Source organism: Oryza sativa, chromosome 11, assembly GCF_034140825.1.
Source record: "Oryza sativa Japonica Group chromosome 11, ASM3414082v1".
Taxonomy (NCBI): Eukaryota; Viridiplantae; Streptophyta; class Magnoliopsida; order Poales; family Poaceae; genus Oryza; species Oryza sativa.
The window spans coordinates 20797477-20809846 of record NC_089045.1 but is presented as its reverse complement, the minus strand read 5'-3'; the positions used below and the strand labels follow the sequence as shown (position 1 = coordinate 20809846).

The 12370-nt window shown below is 44.1% G+C and overlaps 1 long non-coding RNA gene across 1 annotated transcript; it reads left to right on the top strand.

Annotated features, from left to right (window-relative positions):
- Positions 1-4979: 4979 nt before the first annotated feature.
- On the top strand, positions 4980-8114 carry LOC136353865 (uncharacterized). Its single transcript, XR_010737341.1, has 2 exons — positions 4980-5408; positions 7555-8114. It is a non-coding gene; the product is annotated as an uncharacterized lncRNA (long non-coding RNA).
- The last annotated feature ends 4256 nt before the right edge of the window (positions 8115-12370 follow it).

The window sequence follows — 12370 nt, the reverse complement described above, 5'->3', positions numbered from 1 at the left end:
GTATTTAAGTTTCTGTATCCAACTATGAACCATCCATCTTATTTAAAAAAATTATAAAAAAAATAAATAAAAGGGCAATCATACATAAAGTATTATTTATGTTTTATCATGCAATAACTATAAAAATACTAATCATAGAATTTTTTAAATAAAATAAATGTTGTATCTAAAAGCTGAAAAAAAGAGAAATATTTTGTGGGAGGAGGGAGTATATAGCATTGCAGATCAGAGAGTTGTCGTACGCTGAAGAGATGTTTGCATGCATTGGCAGGAGTTCGCATGTTGCAGTGGACAAAAGATCGATCTCTCTACCAGGCGTTTGGATCAGGGACTAATTACAAATCACATAGAATGTTTTAACACTAATTTTAAACGTAGACTAATAATAAAACTAATTGTATAAATGAGAGCTAATTCACGAGATAATTTTTTAAGCCTAATTAATCTATAATTAGCATATGCTTACTGTAGCATCACATAGATTAATCATGGATTAATTAGGCTTAATATATTCATCTCGCGAATGTTAAGGAATAGGGTTTTATCACTAATCTACGTTTAATACTTTTAATTAGTGTACAAACATCTGATGTGATAGGAAGTAAAATTTAGTACCTTCAAACGCTCCATATGTGCGTCTACTACTGCTTATGTATACAATGGGCACTTCATGGACAGTACCTACCCTTTACTTTTAGCCTTTATCTATGCAAGACCCTTTAGCTGATTAATTATATCAAGTGTATGATGCCACCTGCTACATCATATGGAGATGGATTTTCATGTTTCAAGAAGACGTCCACTCATTTCTTATATAGCACTTAAATAGTCATTAATTTTTTTAAATAATAATAATAATAATAATAATATAGGTTAATATGAAATATATCACTTCACAAACATTCAATGTAAAATTCGACTCCTACAAGTTGTAAACGAAAATAGTTAACGTACATCCACATTTAATATTCGTTATTTTTGTTAAAGCTTGTAATAGTTGAATTCGAACGCGCAACTTGTATGTTCGTGCATTGATATGTTTTATATTAATCTATCTTAATTATTTTTTTTAAAAAAATATGACTAATTAGGTGACATGTAAGAAACAAGGGGATATCGTTTTAAGGGATGAAAACACTTTCTCACACCATACTACATAGTAGTATATATTTGACGATCTTCCCTTTGTCAGCTTAACAAATAGTACTCCATCAAGGGCTTCTTTGGAAATAGGATTTTCAAAAGAAAAAAAAAGATTCAACTATCCTGACAGGCTAACAGCCTGACACCTTAAATCCTATGAATGAAAAAGTACCCAAAAACTGTACGTGACCACTTAGATTGAGTGCGGAAAACATACAAATCAGAAAAAAAAATAGACAAATGTTTTTTTTCAAGATGTTGGACCTTATGTTGAAAATCCTTAAAAAATTCCTATGATTTGTGGCAATTGGAAGAGACATTATTCCTTTGTTCCAAATTAAGGACCAGATATAGGATTTTTTTTATAGGAATTCAATCCTTCAAAATTCCTCTAAAATATCTTTATTGCAAATAAACCCTTAATATATATGGAAAATATATATGCAAATATTTTCAACTTGTTATTCTCTCTGTTAGCTAGGCTAACATATGCATGCATGCAAGTGGCAACCCGGTTATTGCTAGGTCACTACTGAGAGGCAATTAATTAACCCTAGCTAGTGAGATGGATGATCCCCAAAACAATGGCAGAGGGGAGACAAAAGTTACAAAGGGAGGGTAGTAACAAGGATAAACTAATTAAGCTCCCTTCTTTAATTTTGTAGGTGTCCCAAGCAATGCAAAAGGCCACTGCAAGGGACAAGTAACTAAAAGAGGCCCCTCTTGTGTTGTGTGTTAACCCTACACTGCATGCTCCATGCCCTAAAGCTAGCACTTGACATGAGTACCTAATCTTCTCTTTTTATTTTTATTCATTTTTTTGGGGGTCAAAAAGCATGCATGCATGCACAATGTAAATCAACGTGGTGCACTAGCATCCAAGCAGATGCTCCATATGATCAGAGTTAGATCCAACTGATTGAGGTTGGCATTGTTGATAGCGTTGGATTCTTCATTGTTTGGTCAAATTTCTAACTAGACAGTACGCGTGTTAGTTAGCTTCTTAAACTATGTTTTACATTTTCCTTTTTCTTCTGAACAATAACAGTGAATATAATCAAGAGATCAAGGTATATATGGATCAGTTCCTATGTACTATTAGCTATATATATATGGGCTGACATGAAAGAGGCATGTATATATGCCTCCTATATGTCTTAATTTATGTATAGGTAGGTTTCTCTCACTCAACATCAAAAGGAGAAAAGAAACGAACTATCTGATTTCCAAACAATATATACCATATGTACTCCAGTTCAATTAATTTTGAACTAACCTACGATTACATTTTGTGGTCCTAATTAAATGCTTTTTGTTACTTCAATTATCTGGTGGTAGCTCAGATACATCCATGCAATTGGTTAACTACAACATGATAATGTCCCAATAGTCATGCATGCATGCTGGCTAGCTAGCTTAGCTCAGTTATCAGCTAATATATATGCTCCTATATAAATCCATTGTGTCTTGTTGCTAGCAAAAGGGGGACAAGCAATGGACAAGCCCTAGTGTCCCCCAGCTGGACTCATTAGTTTACACCAGGGAGCTGTGTTCTTTGTTAATTACCAACAAAGTTAAATTGACTAAGCATACTTAGTGGCCTTTCTCTGTGCTTTGTTCAACACCCCACTATCTTGGATTGTGTTCATACTTTGTTTCTGTAGTCATCTTTTGAGATACAACAAAATCTGCTACATGATGCATATTTTCCCAGCAAATAAAGTGATTATGGCCCTCTGGTTATAAAAAAACAGCAATAAAGTGAATAAGGCGTGCAGTATTAATATTAATTATTTGATGGTGCTTTAGTTGCTTTTTGTTCTGCTCTTGATCTACACTAATTAGTGCATTCTAATTAGTAGTTGATGACTCCTTAATTTGGGGGTTGCTGGTGAAGGGCTTCTGTCGTATGTTGTGTCTAGATCTGAGCCATGAAGAGATGCATAGTTATTGTCAAACAGCTATCTGAATGAATTCTATGAAGAAAAAAGGTTGGGACACTAGGCCCACAATGCCTCCTATTCATGCTTGCATTATTAGCTTGATCTGCTCCATTGTACTTGTTCTTCTGTAATGACACTGGTGGAGAAACCATCTTTGGTCGGTCGGCCAAAATACACAATAGTCCCAGTTGCAATAAAAACCGGGACTAAAAATATCTTCAGTCCCGGTTCAAAAGGTTAGAGTTTTTTTTTTATCTTTAGTTCCGGTTGGTGATCTATTTTTAGTCCCGGTTGGTGACACCGACCGGAACAAAAGATCTCTATTATCTTTAGTCCCGGTTGGTATTACCAACCAGAACTAAAAATCTATCTTTAGTCCCGGTTGGTAACACCAACCAGAATAAAAGATTGGCATGCGCAACATGGGTGGCGGAGAGTACGAGGCTAGATCGAGGAGGAGGAGGAGGAGCAGTTAATATATTCTATCTCCTCCCTGGCCTTATCTCTTCCTCCTCCATATCTCTTCCTCTTCCTCCTCTCCTTTTAACTTCTCTCCTCTAACTCCTCTCCTCCTTTTCCTCTTTCTCCTCTACGAGCTTTTCCTCTTTCTCCTCTACGAGCGCCGGCGGGCGGAGGGCCTGGTGGCCTCGCGGGCGGCGCGGCGCTAGGCGGTGCGGCGGAGGGCCGGACGGCCTCGCGGCGGGCGGCGCGCCGGCTGGGGGCGGCACGGCGGAGGGCCGGGCGGCCTCGCGGCGGGCGGCGCGCCTGTAACATCCCAAAAATTAGCCATTTTCTAATTTTGCATCATGTTGATTCTTATATTCTTAATAACCTTCTAAACCTAGGAAAGTATAATTAGTGGGACCTCCTAAAACTGACTTGTATAAAAGCCTCTATGGTATTTGATCTCTTTTGTGTTTTTCATTTAAAAATATATTTTGGTTAAATTGAGGTATTTCTTGATTTGGTTCAAAACCTTCTTTTGACTAGAATTCTTTTATTCAATTTTGTTTTAAAACCCCTTTTTATTATTATTATGAATTGTGGTCCAAGAAACATTCCCAATTTTGCCCTTGAACCTAAACCAAAATAATTCCAATCTCATTAGAATTACTTGTTAATCCATCCTTTGATTTTAAACCTATCCTTTGATTCTCAATCCAAATATCCAAATTCCTCCTTTTGATCTAGCCACTAATTTAATTTCTGTGGCTTGATTTCCTTCTCGGCACAAGAATAAAATTATTACGAATATTGTGAATAATTGCTCTTGTGCTAAGAAAATAGATTATATCTTTGTCATCCAAATTTCCTATTAGCCTCAAACAATTCTTTGAAATCCATGCCATATATTTTGAGGCTAAAACCCTATTTATCCTTCTCCAATTATCTTTTTCCCACTTTCCTATTTACATATTAAATTTTATTCATATATCCCTCACCCTTTCATTTGAGTGCATCAAATAAATTCCATTATATACTACTTCTAAAATATTGCACTCAAATAATTAGGAAATCTCTCTTTGAAAATTATCTCCAAAATAAATTCATCTCAAAGGTTAGCCACTTAAATTTCTTCCAAATATTAATTTAGATTCAAACTCCATCCCTCAATTCCCTACACAAATTAGAAAGCCTTTCTATTCATTTGGGCCGAATTCTCCCTCTCTTCCTTCGGCCCAGACCGGCCCAATTCAGCCGAGCCGCCTTCCTCCAGGTGCGCGTGCCGTGCACGGCGCACGCCGCCGCCAACCGTCGTCGCTAAGAAATCGGCGACGTGCTGTCTTCTCCACGTCGCCGCAGCCGTGTCTTCGTCGACCTTCTCCTCCGAACCGCCTCTCTCCACCACCCTCGACCCCTATAAATAGACGGCAAACCTTTCCTTTTCTCCCCCACAAACCAAGCTCTCTCTCTTCTACCATGGCAGCCACCACCGGCTATTGCCGATCTCCCTCACCGGAGCATTGCCGGCCAAACCCTCGCGCCACCGGGCTTGCCTCGATGAGGTGAACCCATTTTTCTAGTGTCCATTCTCCCTTAGCCGTCCTATAAGCCACTATAGCCACTTCTTTTACCGGCCGGAGCAAGCTCTTGCCGCCGCCGTTCCGGCTTCATCTCTCACTTCCACTGCTGACCTCTGCTGTACCCGGATGCGCGTCGACGGGGAACACGTTATGCCACCGGCGTCGCCGTGTTTTGGCCACCGGAGGGCCGGCGCCCCGCTCGTCCTCTCTTCTCCCTCTCTCGCTGCCAACAGAAGAGGAGAAGAAAGAAGACGGGAGGAAGAAGAAGGAGAAGAAAAAGAAAAAGAAAGACTGACAGGTGGGCCCCTGGACAGTTCACTTTCATAATTTTCCTATTTAATTCAAAACTCAATCTTTAGAAGCCCATATCGTTAAACTGTAGATCCGATTCCGATGAAACTTGCACCTAAATTCATCTAAATTCAAAATCTATATGTTGATACCCAATTTGCTATTTTATAATTTTATTTGAATTTATTCAAATACCGTTTAAATTTATAATTGCCTTTTCAAGCATTTCCTTTTAACCCAAAATATCTTTTAGCCACTAAAAAGCTGCCGGTTGGAACTTTACGCCTTTCATGGAGACGTTTGCGGTCACCTAGGCCCCGACATCAAACCGTTGGTTGTAAAGTCCGGCAAAACCCAAACCCAAGGTCGAAGTGTTGTTCCTGGCACCCCACGCCTTCATACGTATAACGGTCGGAGCTTCACTATTCCCTCGACCTTCATAGCACGCCGCACAGTTAGCTCTCTGGCTCTGTGTGATCCTAGCCGCTCCGTCGCCACTCATGGTTGTCGGAGTAACACTTCCACCCCACTAAACCTACACAAATCTCCTATTCCTCTAGTCCTTATCCTTTCTGTTGACACCGGCTAGAGAAGATACCAAATCTAGCCGTTATACTGCCCAACTTTAGCAACGACTAGCAAACAACCAAACCCTAGCCGATGCCTTCCTAATTTAATTCCAGTCATCATCCAAATTCCATACCCACCCATCGAGCATACTCTCTGCCACCTACTCTCTACCTACCAGAACCTATACATAAACTATAGAGCCTAGCCGATATGCTGCCCTATCCACAATCGGCTTAACTATAACCAAACCCAGATATTATACTACCTAAACCTACCACCAGCTAATACTAGCCACATACTTAACTAGCTATATCCCTTACTCTCCAAGCAACCAAGGCCCACAAATGAAATATAAGCGACATTAGTTGCTTGATCCCCTTTCTACCTTAGCCTCCAACCCTTTAGAAACCATACATGAAATATTAGCCCAACAATCCCTATACCCAATAAAAAGGAGATATTTATACCCCCAAACCCAGCCTTTCTCGCTCTTCATTGTTTTCTTGCTATTTCATGATTTTTATTGAATTTGGTTCTTCGTCTTTCTTAGTAGAGTCTATTTTATTTTGGATGGCAACCTATGGTATTTCGAGGATCAGATAATCAGGTTGCCTATCTCGGATTTATTTGCGTTGGAGCAAGGCAAGTTATTATTCCTATCCTTTGAGCATAAATGCCCTATATTCTATATGTTTATTCTATGCATTAGTCATTCATGATTTCGAATGCATAACCTGAATATAGCAAACCAGATATGCTAGCTTTTGCTTAGCCATGCCTAGTTAGACTGCATAAAATATAATGAACTTAGATTGGAACAGTACGGTAGAAAATGGTTGATTTCCGAGTGGCTAGTACTGTTCCAACCGACATAAGACTGCCCAAGTACTTGTGAAGAACGAACGAGTACGACCGCAGTTTCTAGAATGGGGACAGACCTAGATATTATGTTAATTAACAATGTGGTACCTCTGTACAGTGGTTCCTTTTGTAAGTCCTCGCGCAGGAGGCAAATTTACGCCGCGAAGGGCGATTGTAATATTTACCGAGGCGCAGGTAAATATTTGAGATAAATTATGATGACTAGTCTGTTTGTGAACCCTGATTGCGATGACATAGTGTCATACAATCAGTTTTCTCTAAAGACCCCAGGAACGCCAGAACTCCTCTCGCTGCTGATAACGTTACATTCAGAGCGCATGGGGACTAGAGTTCATGGAACAGGTGCCACTATTGTTAGTAACCTAATACTAGGCCATGACTAAGCTAATGAATATTGGCAAGTCGTGGACTGCGGGTAAAGCGTACATCTACTGCAGTAGGACATTCATGAAACTATTCGAATAGCCGTGCTCACGGAATTGAGTAGCGGGACTCATATGGTATTTGGTTAGAAACCTAATTCAAGATTTTACTAAATACTGTTGCATTAAAGTCATTACAGGCTTTCTTCTTCTACATCCTCTGCTTTCTGCAATTAAATCTAGCCCTACTCAAATGCTACTATTTCATACATTCATATTGAATATAATAGCTTGCTGAGTACGTTGTACTCACCCTTGCTTCAACCCCACCTTTTTCAGAGTCATTTTGGAGTTTGTGCCGAAGCCGGGAGTTCAATCATATAAGTTAGTTTCATTTCAACCTAATTCTCAAGTCTAGATTAGATAGATGGTACAAGTCTATAGCCAAACATTAGAGTTAAGTCATTCTATAGCTTCTGCTGTATTAGTTAGCCACAAGTTTGTAAATACCCATATATTTTGTAATAATATATCCTTTGGAGCCTTATTCAAATGTATGCAATGAAGATCCAGATTGTTGAACCTGTATCAATTTACTAATCTAGGGTTTGATACAGTCTAAACATGTCGGTTTCGGAATCATTAGTTTCGGGACCCGACAACGCCGGCGGCCGGCGCGGCGGTTGGGGGCGGCGCGGCGGAGGGCCGGGCAGCCTCGCGGCGGGCGGTGCGCCGGCGGCCGGCACGGCAGCGGCAATGGGCTTTTTTTTTCTTCCTTTTAAAATTTGTGATTCAGATCTGTGTATTTGATTTGTGTGTGATGTGAATGTGATGTATCTGTGATGAACTTTGTAAAATTTGTGATGTATCTGTGATGTATCGATTTGGAGAGTTGAGGATTTGAGGATTTGGGGATAATTTATTTGGGATTTTGGGATAGGGATGGGGTGAAATCAATATAATGAAGAAAAGAAAATAATAATGGAGCAACCGGATCTAGCTAGCCTAGCTCTATCTTTAGTCCCGGTTGGAAATGGATCTTTACTCCCGGTAAAAATGGATCTTTACTCCCGGATTGGTAGTCCCGGTTTGAAAACCGGGACTACAGGGTGTCGACGGGTGATACCCGTAGACCGGATATAGAGGGTATTGGGGTACGTTCGTACAAGGATCTACGTAATACGACATCAAGCAGACAAAAGACGAAGATTATACTGGTTCAGGCCCCTTGATAGGTAATAGCCCTAATCCAGTTGATGTGGGATTATACGATGGAAAACACAGGTTATAAAGGGAACAATGGAACTTGACGGATCCGGCGAAATCGTAGTCGAGTTGGTTCGACTAGATCCCTGGCGATTTGACTCCTTGCAGGCTCCGACTTTGTAGGCTGTGAGGGTTGTGTTGGCTCTGAGATTCGATGCTCGCAGGTCAGGCGGTTTCCAAGTAGAAATCGGAGACATCAGACCCTACACGATACATTGACGACCCAGTCTTGTCCGAGTAGGACTCTTTCCATCCGTAGACTCCGTAAAGGATTTCCTTAGTGTATGCAGAAAGTATCCGTATGCGCGTGGGTATGCCATACCGATATGTGACGTATATCGAAGGGTAAAGGGTATACCTAACCCGTAACCCTGACAGTAGCCCCCGACTTCTGCTTAAATGAACTCATGTAACCATTCGCGACTTCTTGTGTCGAGACCGTTGTCATTCCCGGTGGGAGGATCGTAGAGACAGGACCGTAGAGACAGGACCTAGTCGAGAATACCATGTGAAGCCCAACGGTCACGAGTGAATTTAAACTGAAGTCCAAAAACTGCCGCGCGTAACGGACCCAGAAATCTCCGGCGACCATCCCTCCCCTTTCCTTTGAATTCGCACCGTCTGTAGTGCGTCTATTTAAAGGAATTTTGGGGATCCATTTTGAAGTCCGCTTATTGTGAAGAAAACACCCCGCCTGCAAGCGCTCTTCGTCCTCCCCACTCCCACAAGAAACCCTAGTTCGTTGACCTGAGCCCTTTCTCTGGCGATCTCCGATCGACGATGGATCTTGGCAAATCATCCTCCACCAGCGCATCGCTGAAGAAGCTTCAGAAAGACGGCGCCCTTCCCGGTCGTGGAACCATGGAAAGGGAAGCAGGAGTTACTGATCCCCAGCCCGTCTTAGGTCGCATGGTTGCGGTCGAAGACTACATTCTCCACGGTTTTCTCCCTCCGCCTTCCGAATTTCTTCTCTTGGTTTTGAACTTCTACGGTCTTTCTCTGCTCCATCTGAACCCCAATTCTATCGCCTTCCTTAGTATCTTTTCTCATCTTTGTGAGGCCTACATTGGGGTAGAGCCCTTTCTCGATCTCTTTCGTTTCTACTACGAGCTGCGTTGGATGGAGTCCAACAGGGTGTCTGGATGCGTCGGGTTCCGACTTCGCGATGGCCTGAAGTCACGTTATATCCCCTTCCAGTGCCCTTCCTCTCACAGCAAATGGTGGACGAGGTGGTTCTACCTTCAGATCGAAGATTCGGACCCTGTCTTCGTTGTTCCTGAGGAACAATCGGACAAAATTTCGTCTTGGACCGCAAAGCCCCCTTTGACCCCTTCTCTTCAGTCGTTCATCGATATTGTCGATGATCTCCGAGTACGAGGCTTGTCAGGGTATGAAGTCACTGCAGACTTCGTTGGTAGACAGATCCAGCCGCTCCAGGCTCGAGTCCATCCAGCCTTTTACTATTCCGGACCGGAGGACACGACCCGGGTTTCTCCTCGGGGTATCTTTCTTGCATTTATCCTGACATGCTCGTGTTCACGTTCCTCCTGATTTATCGAAATTTGGTTCTCGATTCACAGGTCTGAACAGTGAAACCGTGGGACGTCGTGTCAGCCAAGTGATGATCAATGGCCCGACAACGGCGAGTAACATCCCCGTTCCCCTTTGTGAGAAGGGGGCGGCCGAACGTGACACTGCCATCAATGTAAGTGTACTCAATAGTCATTCTGCATTTCCCTTCCGAGATCGCTTTGTGACTTGATTAAGCGTAGGCTCTTCCTCTGACTGATATCATCGGGCCGCTCGCGGACCATCAGGTGGCGGCGTCACTGAAAGAAAAGGTCACCAAGGAGGCATCCGATGCTGCTGCTGTTGCTACCACGAGTGGTGGCAATGTTCCAACAAAGGGGAGGAAGTTCTCCTCTATAAGCGGACATCGTCGCAAGGCATCTACCCCCTCGGTAAGCTATCCTGTTGTCTGATCATACAGCCAGAAAAATTTCGCCTTACCTCGCATCAACCGTTTTTCAGGCCTCGGACGAGTCTCCCCCGCCTCCACGACGACAACAACTTGTGACACTTGGCGAGAAGTAAGTGGATGAGTTTAAGTTTTCATGATTTTGTCCGAGCGTTATCTGAACCATGGCTGTCTCATAGGGCGGCGCGGGCGAAGGCGGTGCAAGATGAGTCTGGAGGGACTTCCGGCGCGTCTCCCGCTGTGGCCTCGACGGATGTCGTGCTTGCACCCGGGAGCCGCGAAGCGACACCAAGCGGCCCAGCCAGTGATCTCGCGGCTGGTCGTGGTCCACCGGCTGCCGTCCTCACCTGGGAGGAGCTCCAGGTCGAAATGGGGCGCCTCCTCGAAGCTGGTGCTCGCGGCATTGGTCGCGAGATGGCGGAGGCAAGGTCGGCGGCGGCGTCAACGAACGAGCGCGATGACCGGCTGGCACACGAGTTGGCGGAGGCTCGTGAAGACCTCAAGAAGATGAGGGAGTTGGTGGCCGGCAACGAGCGACAGCGGCAGGGGCTCGAGCACCGCATGTCGGAGCTCGGGAACAATCTGTCGGAAATCCGTGGCTCGTTGCGGGTCACCTATACTGGTCTGCACCAGCTCGCCGGGGAGTGCGGCTTCAAGTCTACCATCCCGGCGAATCCCGATGAGTTCTCGCTGACATCTTCTCTCGCGGAGCTGGCGGCGGCGATGGAGGAGATCCCCTCCAAGCATGCGGCTAGGATCGGGGAGGAGACGTCCAACGGGATCTACACTGGGGCGTGCCACGTCCTTGCGTGTGTGAGGCTGGCGCATCCTGAACTCGATCTGCGCGAGATCTTGGATCAAGGGGCGGCTAGCGACACGCGTAAGGAGGTGATGGAAGAAGTCGGTGATCTGGGGGAATCTGTTCTCCCCCTTTTTGAAGAGTAGGATCTCTTATACTCCTTAGACATGCTGTGTAAAACTTTAATGGATTTCAACTGCCTTTGTGCGTGCAGTCATTATCCTAGCTTTCTCTTGCATTTTGATCTTGAGTACTTTTTGTCCCTTGTAGAGATGTTGATGACGAGGATGTCCAGCAGCGCAGGCAGCCTGAGTCACCGGCGATCATTCCGGCTCTCGCGTTTGAACCACATGCATCGCCAGACAATGTAGACCAGATCCTAGCTACGGGGACGGGGATGGCGACGACTTCCTTAGGTTAGTGGTCTATTCATCCTTTTTGCTCCTCCGACTAGATCAGCTATGTCCTCGAAAGAGGCATGTAGCTTGACTTGGTTGTTCCCACATTGAGCAGATCTCGAGAGTGCTCTTGCTGGCCAAGATCGTCGTATCCAATATTGCAAGACAAAATTTGAAGTAGTGGAACTTGAGAGAACCATGCTTGCAGTGAAGAAAGAGCAGGCTGTGGAAACGCTCCGAGGTCATGAGGTGTGGTTCAACTCGTACTTGAAGAGTTGCTGCACATCCATGGCCAAGGTTTGTAAAGAGCTCCGAGTACCCCGTGGGGATCCCGAGGGGTCGGCGGCCGGATACATCTCGTGGCTGAACGGGGCCTGTGCTCAACTCGATGGCATCGGCAAACGTATCGACGAGGCCTTGAAGCAGGAGTGTCATCGATCGAGCCGATATGCCGGAGGGCACGTGTTGGCTTGCCTACGAGATCATCGCCCGTGCCTGGACCTCGATTTTCTCCGTGAGGGTTTTGCTCGTTCTCGGAGGACTCCGACGGAGATAGATCACCTGGCGAGGTCGATGGCGCCATTGGCGGAGAAGGTCTTCCAGTCTATGGACTGGCGTTGGCCTTCTTGGTAGTCTTCATACCCTGTGATAGATATCTTAGGAAAAAGTGTATTATAGCTTTAGACTTGTGTAAAAAATTGTAAGGAGTATTTT